General features: G+C 35.3%; 1 protein-coding gene and 1 long non-coding RNA gene across 7 annotated transcripts in view; one reads left to right on the top strand and one right to left on the bottom strand.

The window, feature by feature from the left end:
* Positions 1–15,626, bottom strand: part of LOC110599461 (uncharacterized) — a 76,972-nt gene that overhangs the window by 27,404 nt on the left and 33,942 nt on the right. The window lies entirely within an intron of this gene.
* Positions 1–15,626, top strand: part of Fut9 (fucosyltransferase 9) — a 194,864-nt gene that overhangs the window by 163,860 nt on the left and 15,378 nt on the right. The window lies entirely within an intron of this gene.

The raw sequence follows: 15,626 nt of genomic DNA, 5'->3' as shown, positions 1-15,626 counted from the left end.
GAGACCAAAGCAGCCTGCCTGTACTTGCTCCCTGACCTTGTGTACCCTGAACCAATTGCTGAGCTCTTTTGCCTGCCAGCCAATAGATCTGGGTGGATCCCTGCCTATTGCCCAGAGAGATGAGGTATGAAGGTCTCCTGGAATCCCCCTTTTTTTTCTGCTGGTTTCTATAGAGAGTGGTTCCTAAAAATTTCTGTATGTTTGATGTGACCTTCTATGAACATAGAGCTGCGGACATTAAGAAAAAAAAAAGCCTTCAGTGGACGAGGAGAAAAAACTGATATAATCCCCTCATGGCTAGTTGATATTGCCCTTAAGGTATGTTATGCTTGGAAGAAAAAGAAACTAAAGGCAACTCAGAGCCCCGCAAAGGAATCTTCAAGTAAGCCTAAAGAAAGGAATATAAATTACCTCCATCCATGAAATATTAATATACCTACAGTTAAAAAAAAAGTCCCATAGGAGTTTCAGATTACAATTGATAGTGGGAAAGTGACTTAAATTTGACAATATCATGATAATGATAAGAGTGGCAAGGCAGCCTCAGCTCTAGCACCTCAGGAAAAAAGACTGAGACACAGTTTTGTACATGCCAAATTGAAAATTTTTGTATACATTAAATACTCAGATAACCTTCTCACCCCAAAAGCAACAACTTCCATTTAAAAGTGTCATAGGCCATGGTTCCAGCTTTCACTTGCCACTCAGGAAAATGAAACTAAGGGCCACAAAGAAGTGAATAAGGCTGTTTGAGCCAAAGGAACCCTGGAATGGATGATGAGTATAATCCCAACCAAGATTTTGTTTAAGGAAGAGGTAATGTGCCCCAGGAAGAAACAATCAATACTCCCTTTGAGAAAGAGACATCAATTGGATTCATTCTTTTCTGGAAAAAAAAAAATTAAAACATGGATTGAGTCAGCTTTGTGAAATACCCTACCATATGCCTATTCTGCTCATAAGAAACCTTACAATGATAAGCACAAATATGTACAAGACTTAAGAGCTATAAACAATAGTGTTTAGGAATATTCAGCCCTAGTACCAAAGCCACATATCCTATTGACTATTTGCTTTTGAATGGCATTACTCTGATACCAAAGTAACTGCTGAGTATTTCTGGACTAACCCACCTCGAGGACTTAAAAACCTTTAATGAAGTCTAACAAAAGACCTGTGAGAGATGCAACTGGATCAAGGAATCCTTTTACAACATGTGGATGATCTGCTTGTAGCCAGCCCCAAGTATGAACACTGCCTTTCAAACACTACTGCTTCACTAAACCATGGTACCTCATGTAGATATATGGTGTCCACTAAAAAAGGCTCCGTTTTGTAAACAAGTTGACATCTTGGATTCCAGAATAGACAATGGAACTGATGTTGAATGTCACATCAAAAGCAGCCTATATTGAGCCTTAAAAAAGCCAGAAACAAACAAACAAACAAAAAAACTGTTCTATGTGTTCCTGGAATGTCAACAGTCTGTCATACTTGGGTCCCTAATTTTGGACTAACAGCTAAATTGCTGTATAAGGCTTTAAGTGGGGGGCACGACCTTGACTTGTACCTCAGAATGCCAGGTTTCCTTTGAGAAGTTAAAATAAAACTTCATGACAGCCCCTGCCCTAGGCCTGTCTAACTTATAAAAGAAGCTCAGACTACGTGTACATGGAAAACAAGATACAAAGCTTAGGCAGGGGGTCACAAATTCAAAGCCAGACTCAAAAATTTAGTGAGGCCCTAAGCAAATTAGCAAGATCCTATCTCAAAATTTTAAAAACTTAAAAGGGAAAGGGATGTTGTTCAGAGGTTTGGCACCCCTATATTCATACCCTCAGTCCCTCCCCATCAAAAAGAAAAAAAAAAAGAAAAGAAAAAACAAGATACAGCTCTTAAATTCTCTTATAAACTGGAAGAAGACACAATGTGACCAATAGTCTACTTGTCACAACATCTTCACCATAAGGTGATATGATAACTACTAGCTGACTGCAAGAAAGACAGGGAGATAATACCTCAGCCTAAATTATACCGATACACACACTTTTATATTGAGGAAAACAACAAATGGGCCAAAAAAAATGGTGTTTTAACTCCATGATAGAACTGCCAAGGACAAATTCCTATGGACTTATACTGCTGCCTAAAAGACATGTCTGGCCCTTGGTTAAGCATTTACCTAAGAGTATGCACTGTGGGAGGGATACCTTGATGATCTTCATTCAGCAAGCCCTATTTGTGAAAGTCACACCTCCAACAGACTATTCAGCAAGTAACTCAAAACTGTGTCTGGTAAACCTCAAATAATCCAAAGACTATAAAAAGACACATTGTGTGAAAATAGAGCCTTTTGATGACCAACAAGTAAGTTTTACTCAAATGCCCTATGCCATGGGAAACTTCGGATATTAGCTTGACCTGGTAGGCTCTTTTTCTAGGTGATTCAAGGTTTATCCTACCAGAAAAGAAAAGGCTTTAAAAATATTTAGAGCCCTCTTACAAGTGGACTTCTGATCCCAAGACACAGGGTCCTCTCCTTGATACAAAGTGACAATGGACTCTCTTTCATGGCAGAAGTGAACAAACAATAGATAGACCAAGGAAGTTACACACATCCTAAAAAGCCCAATCTACAAGGAAAAAAAAAAAAGAAAAAGATTAATCACACCTTTAAAAAAGATGATGACTTCCAGGAGCGGTGGTGCACACCTCTAATCCCAGCAGCTCAGGAGTCTGAGATAGGAAGATGGCAAGTTCAAAGTCGACCTAAGCAATTTAGCGTGGCCCTGAGCAACTTAGTGAGACACTGTCTCAAACTAATTTTTTTAGTTTGAGACAGTGTCTCACTAAGTTGGGGGTAGGGATGTGGCTTATTGGTCAAGCACCCATGAATTCAATCCCCCAGTACCAAAAACGAAAAAAGATGGTGACTAAATTATGCCAAAGAACCCACCTACAATCACATGAAGTATTGACAATTGCTCTCCTCCCAGAACCAAGCTTAAATACATCCCATAAAGAAATAACATTTTTCAGAACCTTTCCTGGGACCCTGGTAGAGAGAGGAACATGTGGTTTAAAAATATTAGAACAATATTAACAACAATCAAATATTACTTGTTATTCATAAGTGTCCTTCTTCCAGTTCCCTATCAAGGTTGGAGTCACCTCTGGCAAAGGTCCAAAAAAAAAATAATAATGACAACAGGTAAAACCTTCTGTTCTAAGACACCCTTCATCATCCATTTTCAGCAGGAAACAGCTTTGAGATGTCATCATCCATTTTTCTATAAAAATGGAAAGAAGAAATTGACAATGGGGAAATGTAATAAGGCCACTTCATGCTTTGATTATAACCCTTGTTGCTCTAAAGCTTACTTCAAAACTGACATGGTTTGCTTTTCCTTTCTCTTCTCCCCTCTCCCTCTCTAATCTTGGGGGGGGGGGGGAAAGTTTCCATCCCAGGCCGAGTTATCTTTACTGAGCACATATATCACAAGAGTCAAGTAATTCACACTTAAGGATGGGACCAGAAGACCTAAGCAATGGCTATTTCTAAACTCTACAAGTGAATTATGACCCCTGACAAGGCACACCTGTAATGAAGCCTTTGAATCACCTCTTTAAAAGCCCTCTGTTCCCCCTGTAAGTGAAAATCACAGACTCTCTGACAGAAGTCCCCTGTGTTTCTCCTTTGCTAACAAAGTAATAAAACTTCTTTTTCCTTTTTCCCAAAGTCTGTCCTCATTATTGGAATGACATCAGGGACAAGGACACAGCTTTTGGTAATAGTGTCATGCACAGAATACTGAGATATAACAGATTTTTTTTTTTTACCTTAACACTTTCTTTTCTCTATGCATATTGTTTTTCTGGCAACCTGGCACTTTGAGATCAGTTAATCTTCAAAGCTGACTCAACAAAACAGCACATAAAAAATTCATCTTAAAGAGAATGCAGCTACAGGGAATACAACCATCACAGAGGCCTCTATCAGCAATTGCATGTGTCATTAATCCGTGGCATTTGTTAAATTGCTTTATAAACACCCAATAATAGAACAAAGTTCTAATACCCTGCTCTAATTCACCTGCCTACACTCTCTTGCAGGCAGAAAGATAATTATGCAAACTTTCTAGTACTCTGGGCTCACTGTTTCTGGTCACTGGTTTCCAGAATAAGAGCAGAGGCAAGTGTTGGTAAATCATCTTTTCTTGAGAATAATGGTTCCAGAGTAATATACGTCATAAAATAAACTTTGATTCATATAATTTATGTAAGTCATTGCAACTGTAAGCTGCAATCTCAATTCTCAAGTATTTTTAAACAGCACATTCAGGAATCAAGCCACCAGTGTCCTAATCTTATTGACCACACTAACTGTATGACCTTAGGCAAATAGATGCATATTGGTTTCCTCCTTTGCCAAAATGGATGTAAATGCGTGGAAATTCCACCTACTTGTCAATGTTATGTAAAGTAATTCACATTTGTAACATGCTTAGAACATACAGAGTGATTTATACTTATTTGTTAAGTGAACAAAAGGAAATATATTTTCCTGAAGATTAAATGATAAATTTATATAAAAATTTAGGCTGATGCCATGGACATTGCAAATGTTCAATAATTATTAGCTCTTTGATATCTTGCAAAACATGTTGAGAGCAAGAATATGCCAGGTATGATTTAGGCACTAGGGACTGAAATCTGAGTTAAAAAAAAAAAAAAAGAAAAAAGAAAAAACAGGTCTCTGCCTTATGAGCCTAGTTACAGTTGAACAGGGGTGACAACATTAATCAAATACTCATACAAATAGAGTTCAACTTGCTACTGTGACAAATGTGCAAATATGACACATGAAACTATGACACTCGCTTGGGAACTTTGATTTGGTGTATTGGGAGGAAGTCATCAGGAATCTTTCCATAAGCAACTGCCAGCAGAGCTGAGAGCTGCAGTACAAAAGTAGTAAATCAGTAGAGAGAAGAGGGAAGCCTTTGCAGGAAGAGGGAACAGTGTGGTGATTGGGTTTGAGAGGGCCTAGCAAAGCTATGCAGGGAAGGCAAAAGGAAGGAGGCAATGCAGGGGATGCAAAAGAAGGAAGACAGACTGGAGACAGAGGCATGGGGCCTATGGCCCAGGGCTGTTTCTGCCACATAAGGCCATTATAAAATTTATCTTAAAAGCCTTTGGAATTCATTGAAGGGCCTTAAACAAAAGGGTAACATGTGATCTAGGGTTTGAAATATCACAGTCCTACAAGGGGTTTTTGAATTTTAGCCTTACTTTAGTGTGAATTAGTTCTGCTCATAAACTCTTGAAAATAGATTGCTATGCCTTACCCCAGAGTTTTTACTTCCATACATCTGGGTGAGGGTGGGAGAATTTGCATTTCTAACTGGCCCACAAGTGATAGTATAAGGGTGGAAAAAAAGGATTCCTTTCTGGACCATCATAAAGGTCCCTGACAACACCCCTATAATTTAGCAAGATCAGAAAAAAGAAAAACTTATTTGACATAGTTTTACATGACATAGGAAACTTTAGAATGAATACTCAAATATCTAAAAGAAAGTATCCATTTTATACCTATGTTAAATGAAATATGGATATCTATATAGAAATCTGATTGGACAAAAAGGGTGTGATCCTAAGCTAATAGACTGAATGCCAGCCCTGCAAGGCCTGTCTGTTCAGATTCTTCTTAGCCTCGAGTGCAGTGTTCCCTTCTCTCTGGCATGGGGCAGGACACCTGAAATGCAGAACTTGTGATCTACAATAAGACAATGTAGCTTCAAGAACTTCTTTATGGCCAGATCCAAGACAGAAAGAGGGAGAGATTGGAATAATACTTTTAAGCTTTATGGCTTGCTTTGAAGAAAAGAAGTTCTTGATCTTATTTCGCCTTGAGGAAGAGAAATTTATGGCTTGCCTTGGGGACAGGAAGGGGTAGAAAAGTGATCAAGGAAGAAGAAGAAAAGAGGTGAGAAAAAAACCTTTGTTTCTGAGGTTTTCGCTTTGGGGTATCATTTTGTTGTTGTTGTTGTTGTTATTTTTAAGGAGAATAGCTATGTTAATTGCTCTAACTTGTCATTTGGAGAAACTGAATTTTCACCTTTAAAATAAAGGAATAATAATATAACAGCCCCAAATGAGGTGTGTGTATGTGTGTGTGTGTGTTTGTGTTTGTGTGTGTGTGTGTGATTTTCATTGACTGGCTGCAATGGGCTACAACCTGACAATAATCACAGCAAATGCTGGTGCTGATGCCAAGTTATGAAAAACTGCTGGCCTCAAGGGACACCAAAAAATATGTTCTAGGAAAATGGCATAAAGGCACCCCTGTCCCTGTCTGTACATTCTCTGTGGTGGGAGGAGCATGAACTACATTATATTTGATCTCAGTATCAGCTCTGGATTGCTCTGGCTACAGATGAAGCGGGAAAACAGAGCTTCCACAGCGAATAAACACAGCGATTAAGAACTAGGGACTGAGAAGAAAGGGGAGAGATCAGATGAAAAATCAAACTAAAAGAAGTTAATCCCTGAATTGGAAAAAAATATATATTTAAAGGATAGTGAATGTAGAAAGTTCCCCAAATAAAGGAGTTAGTATTGCAGGGAAAATAACAGTTGGTAGTCCTCTCACCAATAAAAGCAAATATCTGGGACACAAATAAAAACGAAACAACAACAACAACAAAAAGGCCATTCATTAGATTGTGTAAACAAAAAAAACTACTATTGAAATAAGTAAGAGAATGGGTGGCAGTGCTAGAGAGTATTTGGATCAATATTCAGGAAAAACATTGGTGACCCATACTGGTCTTGCTCGATGGCAACTTCCCCAGAGTGTGAGGACCAAAAGCAAAGGTTTACCCCTAGAAATACCAGAGATTGCATTTAAGGATCTTTGAAAAAGGTTCCAAAACACAAATTTGATAGCATTCCAGAGATCAACCAGTGTCTTCTTGCCAAAAAGTAAATGGCATCTCTCCCAAGACAGGAGCCATTTGGCTCAGAATTTAAGGGGCAGGATTGTGGGAACTAAGAGCCGGAACGCCCACAAGAAGGTTCAATAGAATTTGAAGTTTCAAAGGAATCTTGGAAAATGCAGTGATGAAAGTATAAAGTTGTATAGTAAAACACAGAGTATAATTTAGCATATAATAGTGAAAGCATAAAGCTTTTGTGTTTAGTCCTGTAAACGTTCTTGGCATAAAAATTGTAAGGAGGAGCAAAAGCAAAATAAAGCAATAAAAAATAAAAAAAAAAAAAACGAGAGAAAAAATAACCCGGGTAATTTAAGTTGTAAATATTCATTGTAGTGTTCAAAACTTTGCATAACCCCAAACAAATATGATGATACTAATACATAATCATTATATGGTTATCAAGTTATTTTCTGAGCCTGCCTGAACAGATTACTAAAAGTTCTAGGTTAGAAAACACTACCAAACTCTCAGTGGAGTCAGTATGGCAGTTTATATAAAGTGAAGTGATTTGTTTGCAGTTTTGAGAATTTATATACTGTGTAGTGTTTATAATTTAAAAAAAAAATCTGGATGACTATGGATATATTTTGAAGGATTTCAGTTATGTAATTTGGATCCTGAAGAAAATAAAAAAATGAGGAGGGAAGAATATCAGTTGGGGTTTCTGCTTATTTGGGAGGGATCTTCTTTTTGCTTGGGTTTGTTTCAAGCAATAAGATCAATTACAGCTAGGGTAAACAAAAATGAAGTTATTATAAGGTTTTGGAACTAAAAGAACACCTAGAGAACTTAGTCCAGAAAGGTAAGATCCAGAGCAGCACCATGAACTCACATTGCAGAATTTACATATTATCTTCTGAGGAACACTGCTGTGATGAATCAGCTCCAAGATTTTTCACACTTGATACTCCTCTTCAAGTTTAATGTCCACAAGGAAGTTTGAATGGCCTGACTTTACTGCTCAACATTGGTCAGGGAAGGGAAAGCTTCAAAGATTATACCCAAGAGAGGTGAGGTAATATTTCAATAGAAAACTGAAGAGGTTGCTGAAGAAGGGGGAGTGATTCCAGGCAGCAAAAAACAAACCCTTGTGCTACACAATGCTTTAATGCAATACGTTTATAGAGTAACTTAAAAAAAAAAAAAGGCTGTTGTCATAAAATATTAGAAAACTCTGCTCATATTCATTGGGAACTCTTCCTATATATTTTATCCAGTCATTTATAGTGAGTTATATTTTGAACTTAGGGGAGAGTTTTATGAGTGTATGGATAAAAATGATGATAGTTTTTTTTCTTTTTTTTAAAGAGAGAGTGAGAGAGAGAATTTTTTACTATTTATTTTTCAGTTATCGGCGGATACAACATCTTTGTTTGTATTTGGTGCTGAGGATCAAACCCAGGCTGCACGCATGCCAGGCAAGCGAGCTACCACTTGAGTCACATCCCCAGCCCCCAAAATGATGATAGTTTGCATAGAAAGCTGAAGACAACTATTATCATAAGAGAATCACTTAAGAACTCTTGTTGTTGGTTCTTTAAAGGGGAATAACAGCACAACAGCAAACACACAGTGCTTACTGTTGTTCAGACACTATCCGAAGCACTTCATAGGTTTTTATTTTAAAAAAAAATGTTAAAGTGTGGTATTATGTGGTCATTCTTATTTTTTGGGGGGAGGGGTATTGGGGATTGAACTCAGGGGCACACAACCACTGAACCACATCCCCAGTCTTATTTTGAATTTTATTTAGAGAGAGGGTCTCACTGAGTTGCTTAGCATCCCACTGTTGCTGAAGCTGGCATTGAACTCCACAATCCCCCTGACTCAGCCTCCCGAGCCACTGCGATTACAGCTGTGTGCCACTGCACCTGGCTGGCAATCCATTTTTTAAACTGTTTTTGACTTTAGTCCACCTATGAATTTATTAATGATTTATTTATAGTACTTGGAGTTAGTATGAGTTGACCCTACCAATTTCTTTCACATGTTTTTACTATGGATAAAGCATCTTACCAAAAATGGTGTGATCATGCACCCACACAAAGAAATGGAGAGTAAATACACTACCATTGATTTTCAAATACATTAACCTGAGAGTTTCTAAAGATGTAAGGGGAAATCTTTCACAATTCCATATCACTGCTAGAATGAGAGGGGAGGTGGGTTGAAACATAAATAGTAGCACCAACAGGGATAATGTCTCAAAGTATCAAGTTACAGCCCTAATAGGCTGGTTCTATATTGGTTTTAGGCAAGTATTAAATTCTTTTATATACTATACTTCTGTTTCTTTCCATTTAAATAGGATTAAAATCCTCTGTGGGGAAAAAAAAGAAAAGAAACACACACATAACCACTTAAAAAAGAATTACTACTCCTCAAAGATGTCTACTATTCTCCTTAGTTTCACATTTGTCTCCCAAATACCTTGGTATGGGTAATGGTTTGAGAATCACAACTCTAACCTTTTTTTTAGTTCAAGTGTTCTAATATTCTAGAGCATCTTTAAAGAATGGAAATAGTTCCTTAATGGAAAACTGAATCATTTCCATACCAAGCCTTATCAGGCAACATTTTTTTTTACCAAATATTCTCTTATTTTTTAATGCTAAAGCCTTTATATTCTCTCATAATACCCGAAACTATTAAAAATACTTGAAAAAGTTTTAATTATCATGTTTACTGCTACAATTTGCTTTATGTTATAAGTTTGTTGCTGCCTCTACTGAGTGCTGTAGGAATACTACTAAGGATGTTTTAAAAATAGAGTGGTTTGATTAACAATTGGAGATCTGCTGAGTATCTAACTAGATTTTAGTTATGAGGAACAGATGGAAAGATTCCTGTCAAGAGAATGTCATTTTGGCTTTAGGAGACACACTTTGCTGACAATTTCTGTATAAATAGAGGTTACTGAGTAATTGTCCTCCTGCTGAGTAATTGACCCCAACAGCAGTGAAAAATTGAGGGAGGAGGGTGTAAAGAATAAACCAGTATTACAAAAGACCCAGAAATTATAAAAACTGGAAAAAAAAAGAAGAAAGCATAGTAGAAAGAAAATTGTTTTTTTCTTGCTGACCAATTCTCCCTCATTTAACTAAAAAGATTTTTAAAAAGTTATGGAACTAACACATAAACACATAAAGGATAAATGTCAACTTTGAGACATGACAATGAGATAAAGGAGGATATTTTGTTCATTTGCTGGTAGGAATACCTATATCTCAATTTCAAAGGTAGTTATTCCATAGAGGAATATATGTTAAATTCCCAGAGAAGATAAGTAAGTACACATTTATTCATTCAGATTTTGTTCATTTTTTGGTATATATAGTTACCTATCTGTATTTTGCACATAGTTGAGACAGTAACTTACCCATTAATCCTTACAACATATACAGCATATATTAAGCACCTACTATATTTTAATGGTAAAGATACAGCAGTGAAGGAAGCAAAGTCTCTCATGGAGCTGAAATTCTATTATTACTGAGATAATTTCATTCTCTGGCTGAAGTCTGTGAAATTAGGGATCATAAAAAAATAATCATCAAAGGCTGTGGCTGTGGCTCAGCAGTAGCACACTTGCCTGGCAGCTGTGAGGCACTGGGTTTGATTCTCAGCACCACATGTAAATAAATTTTAAAAAATAAATAAATAAAGGTCTATGAACAACTGAAATTAAAAAAAAAAAAAGAAAAGACATGCAGATACAACATTAAAAAAAATAGTCATCAAGTGCCCAGACTCAGGAGTCAAATTACAGGAAATTGAAAGTGTGCTCTACCACTTACTAGCTGTGTAATCTTGGACAGTTTACTTAAAACTTTTGGGCTTCAGTTTCTTTATTATAAGATGGAAATATAATATAAATTAATAGATATAAACTGGGGGTATGAGGTGGAAGGGTGGGTGAAGAAGATAGAGAGATAAATATAAGTTCTCAAAGTCCAACAGAAGTGTCATGTATTAATCTGGCTAAGAAAAATTGGCCTAAATTGAGCTCATGAATTAATAGTCCTTAATTTTAGAGCAAAGAGTAGAGACCAGGGAAATCAAGACAACAAAACTCAAGGTGCCAAATGTGAATGGATTATTAATGTTTGTATTATTTGTTTAAAGAAAATTGTACAAGGCAAGAGAAAGCATAATCTAATGGTTAACCTAGTCATTTATATCTCTGGCACCCAATTCCCTCATCTGTAAAGAACTGATTAAAAAAAAAAACTTCTTCATAGTAGCTGTATGAGGATGAAAAAATGATGTGTGCAAAATGTTTGGCACAAGACCCGATTGAGAGTAAGCATTTGTTAGATGGTGGTTATTGCTGTTTATCTCAATGTTTCCTTCTTATTTCTTTAGCTTTTACCACTGTTCTTTTGTCTAGCTCTTTGAGTTAACCAATTAATTAATTTCCTCAAAACTGTATAAACTTATAAATTTTCTTACAGATACTGTTTTAACAATATATCATGAAGTTCAACATGCAGTAATTGCAATGCCACTTTGATCTAAATAAGATTTATTTGATAAGTCTTTCCTGATTTTCTCTGTATTTAAAGGGTTAAGTACTAATTCCTGAACATATTTAAAATATACTTTTTTTTTTTCCTTTTCTCTTACTGACTGCAGGACTGAAGCTAACTTTGACAGTAAGCTAGTCTTTCCATTCCAATATTTCAGTTCTAGCTGTACTCTAGAATGCAATGTCCAGAATCTTTGGACTCACAAAACCAAGTTTTACTACTTGGAGAATATCAAAAGCTTTAAGAAAAGTGACATGGCAAAATATATATATGATTTTCAAAATGTCTATGCTAGTTGTGATCAATATTTTGAGGTACTTTAATGAATTTGAAATTAACAGACTATATTGTTTTGTTAAGGAGAATAATATGATTTTCAGAGGGTCAATAAGAAATCCATTAAAATCTATATTTTCAAATATATTACATATCATATGTATGTGTCCATATTCATAAAGAGGAATAATATAAAAGGAGGAAAACTTTGAAGACATTTTTTTAGAAGGACTCTACCTAATTCTCTAACCTCTATCTGCTAAAATTCACAAGATCAAATTATTCTCCATGAGGTCTGGGTTTGTGGCCCAGTGGTACAGTGCTCACCTAGCACATGTGAGGCCCTGGGTTTGATCCTCAGCACCACATAAAAATAAATAAAATAAAGGTATTGTGCCCAGCTAAAACTAAAAAAAATAATTAAAATAATTATTCTTCATATTTTCATCCTTTGAGAATCCATTTATTTTTTTCTTATGTAAGTAATACCATTGTATTGGGGAAAATGGGAGGATTTTTTTGTTTTGTTTTGTTTTCCTGTATTTTTTAGAAGTATATGTGTTATTAGGATTCACTGTTAAACATTCATATCTCTACTTGATAAAACCATATAATTTGTTAATATCATTTCCCAGTATTTTCCATTTCCTTACCTTCCTTACCTCTCTTAGTCCCTTTCCTTTACTGATCTCCCTTTAATTTTCATAGATTCCCCCATACCTTGCTTTTTCTTTTTCTGCATAGCTTCTATCTATGAAAGAAAACACACAACCCTTGACAGAAATTTTTGAGTTTGACTATTTCACTTAACATAATATTCTCAAGTTCCTTCCATTTTCCTGAAAATTGCATAGTTTCATTCTTCTTTATGGCTGAATAAAAGACTCAATTGTGTGTATATACCACATTTTCTCTATTTTTCTATTGATGGGTACCTAGTCTGGTTCTATGGTTTGATTATTCTGAATCAGGCTGTTACAAAAATGGGCATGCATTTACTGCTATAATATGCTGACTTTCTTTCTTTGTAATAAATATCAAGTTATGACTTCTGGCATAGCTACATCATACAGTAGTTCCATTCTTAGACTTTTGAGGAATCGCCATAAAGATTTTTATAGAAATTGTACTAATTTATAGTTGTATCAAGAATGTAAAATTGTTACTTTTTCTTCACATCCTTTCCAGATTTTGTTATTGTCTGCACTCTTGATGGCTGTCATTCTCAACCGGAGTGAGATGTAATCTTAGTGTAGTTTTGATTTGCATTTTCTTAACTGCCAAAGTTATTGAACATATATTTGTTGGCCATTTTGATTTTTCTTTTGAGAAGTGCTTGTTTCATTCATTTGCCCATTTATTAATTGGGTTCTTTAGGATTTAGTGGCAAGTTTTTTGAGTTCTTTATATACTGTAGATATTAATTCTGTCAGAAGAGTAGATACCAAAGACTTTTTTTCCCATTTGTAGTTTCTCTCTTCACAATCTCAATTATTCCCTTTGCTGTTCAGAATGTTTTTAATTTGATGCCATATTATTCATTAATTCTTAATATTATTTCCTGAGCTTTGGGAGTTCTATTAAGGAAGACAATGCCTGAGTATTTATGGTGGAGTATTGACCCTAAATTTTCTTCCAGGAGCTATAAACTTTATGGTCTATTTTCTGGTAGTTAATCCATTTTGATTTGATTTTTGTAGGGTAAGATATAAGTATCTAGGCTTATTCATCTACATATAAATAACCAGTTTTCCCAGCATCATTTGTTAAAAGGGCGGTCTTTTTGCCAGCATATATTTTTAGCACATTTTTCAAGGATCAAATGACTGTATCTGAGTGGTTCTGCCTCTGTGTTTTGCTTTTTCTTTTTTCTACATAGTTTTCTTCTATTCTGTTCCATTGGACTACATACAAATACCATGCAAATTTAATTACTATAGCTCCATAGAAAAAGTGAAGCCAGGTATTACAATGGTTCCCTCATTGCTTTTTTTGGCTGAGAATCATTTTTTATGCCCATTCAAGTGAATTTTAGAACTTTTTTTTCCCTAGTTCTGTGAAGAATGTCATTGGTAGTTTCATGGGAACTGCATTGCTTTTGGTAATGTGATCATTTTAATAATATTAATTATGTCTATTCCATGAACATAAGAGTTCCTTCTATCTTCTTATGTCTAATTCAGTTTCTTTCTTTGGTGTTTTATAGCTTTTATTGTAGAGGTCTTTCTCCTCCTTGGTTAGATTTATTCCTAGATTTTTTTTTACAGGCTTGTAAATTGCATTGTTTTCCTTATTTCATTCTCAACAGCTTCATTATGATTATATAAGTAAGCTATTGATTTGTAACCTGTTACTTTGCTGAATTTTTTTATTAGCTCTAGCAAAATTCTGGTGGAGCTTTTTTGTATCTTCTAAGCATAGGATCAGATAATCTGCAAATAGTAATGATTCTAGCTCTCCCTTCCCTATTTTTGTCTCATTTATTTCTTTTCTTGCCTAATTGCTCTGGCTAGAATTGCTAGTTATATATTGAATCAAATCTAATTCCAGAGTTTTAAATGTGTGTTTTAAGGTTTTCCTCATTCACTATTATGTTAGTTTGGGGTTTGTTATATAAAGCCTTTATTATTTAGGTAAATTCTTTGTATCCCTACTTTATTTAGTTTTTTTTTATCATTAGTGAGTGCTGAATTTCTTCAAAAGGTTTCTCTGTATCTATTGAGATGAGTGATTTTTGTCCTTAATTATATTTATGTGATGAATTACATTTATTGATTTTCTTATCCATCCTTATTACCATGGAATAAAAACCAACTTGGTTATATTGTATAATTTCCTTAATATATTGTTGTTTATAACTTTCTAATATTTTATTGAGGATTTTTGCTTCTGAGTACATCAGGGATATTGATCTGTACTTTTCTTAATGTGTCCTATAAAGTTTTGTAGTATAGTTCCTTTGTTGTTCTTTGTTGATGCTCAGTGTAGTTTGACCGTGTGTATTGTGTCAAAGATTGAGATCCAACTTTCCCTGTAGGTCTCACAAAAGTGGAGTACTTCTTGTTGATCTGGCAATTGTGTTGTATACAGCAGAGTATGTTTGGTACAATTTTATGATTGCTTTTTATCACTTAAGAAATCTGTATATTTTAAAGAGTCATATGAGAACTCTAGATTAAGGCCCCTTGTAGATGTGGTAACCATGGTCTTTTCTAAATTCTGGTTTTGTTGTTGGAGTGGATGCCCATGAGTAGGACTTGAGGGTCCCCTAACTATTTCTACTTGGGGCCTGGACATTGGTTAGGGGTTACTGCCCCTTTAATATCATTAGTGTCACTAAAGTGTGAACATGACTAGTTTGTGTATGAGCAAGGTGACTGTCCCTTTCTGGGTTTTGGAGTAACTCAGCATCAGAATCAGTACCCTGTGTTTTGCAGTGTCTCAGTTAATTCCCAGCACTTCAAATAAAAAGGGAAAGCAAACAACAGCAAGAAGAGTAGTGAACAACATTCAGCATTAAAGTAAACACCTGGTGCCTACTACAACAACTACAAGACTAATTATCTCAAAAACAAAAATGGTGGGGTCAAAAATTACAAGTAGCAACAACAATAAACAGTCATGTACTGGATAAAAGTAAATAGCAGGTGTCAACTTTGTCATCCACTGTAATAATAATTACAATAACATCAATAGTGGGGCAGCAATTATGTTTGATTAAATAGTTTTAAAAGATGGCAAAAAATACAGTTTGTTAAAAGAAAATGTGACTAGAAGAAAAAGAAATTTAGAATATTCAAAATGTGAACAGAAATAAAGC

This window comes from Ictidomys tridecemlineatus, chromosome 8 (genome assembly GCF_052094955.1).
Source record: "Ictidomys tridecemlineatus isolate mIctTri1 chromosome 8, mIctTri1.hap1, whole genome shotgun sequence".
Classification (NCBI taxonomy): Eukaryota; Metazoa; Chordata; class Mammalia; order Rodentia; family Sciuridae; genus Ictidomys; species Ictidomys tridecemlineatus.
Note: the sequence above shows the minus strand (reverse complement) of the source record. Positions and strands in the feature narration are given on the sequence as shown.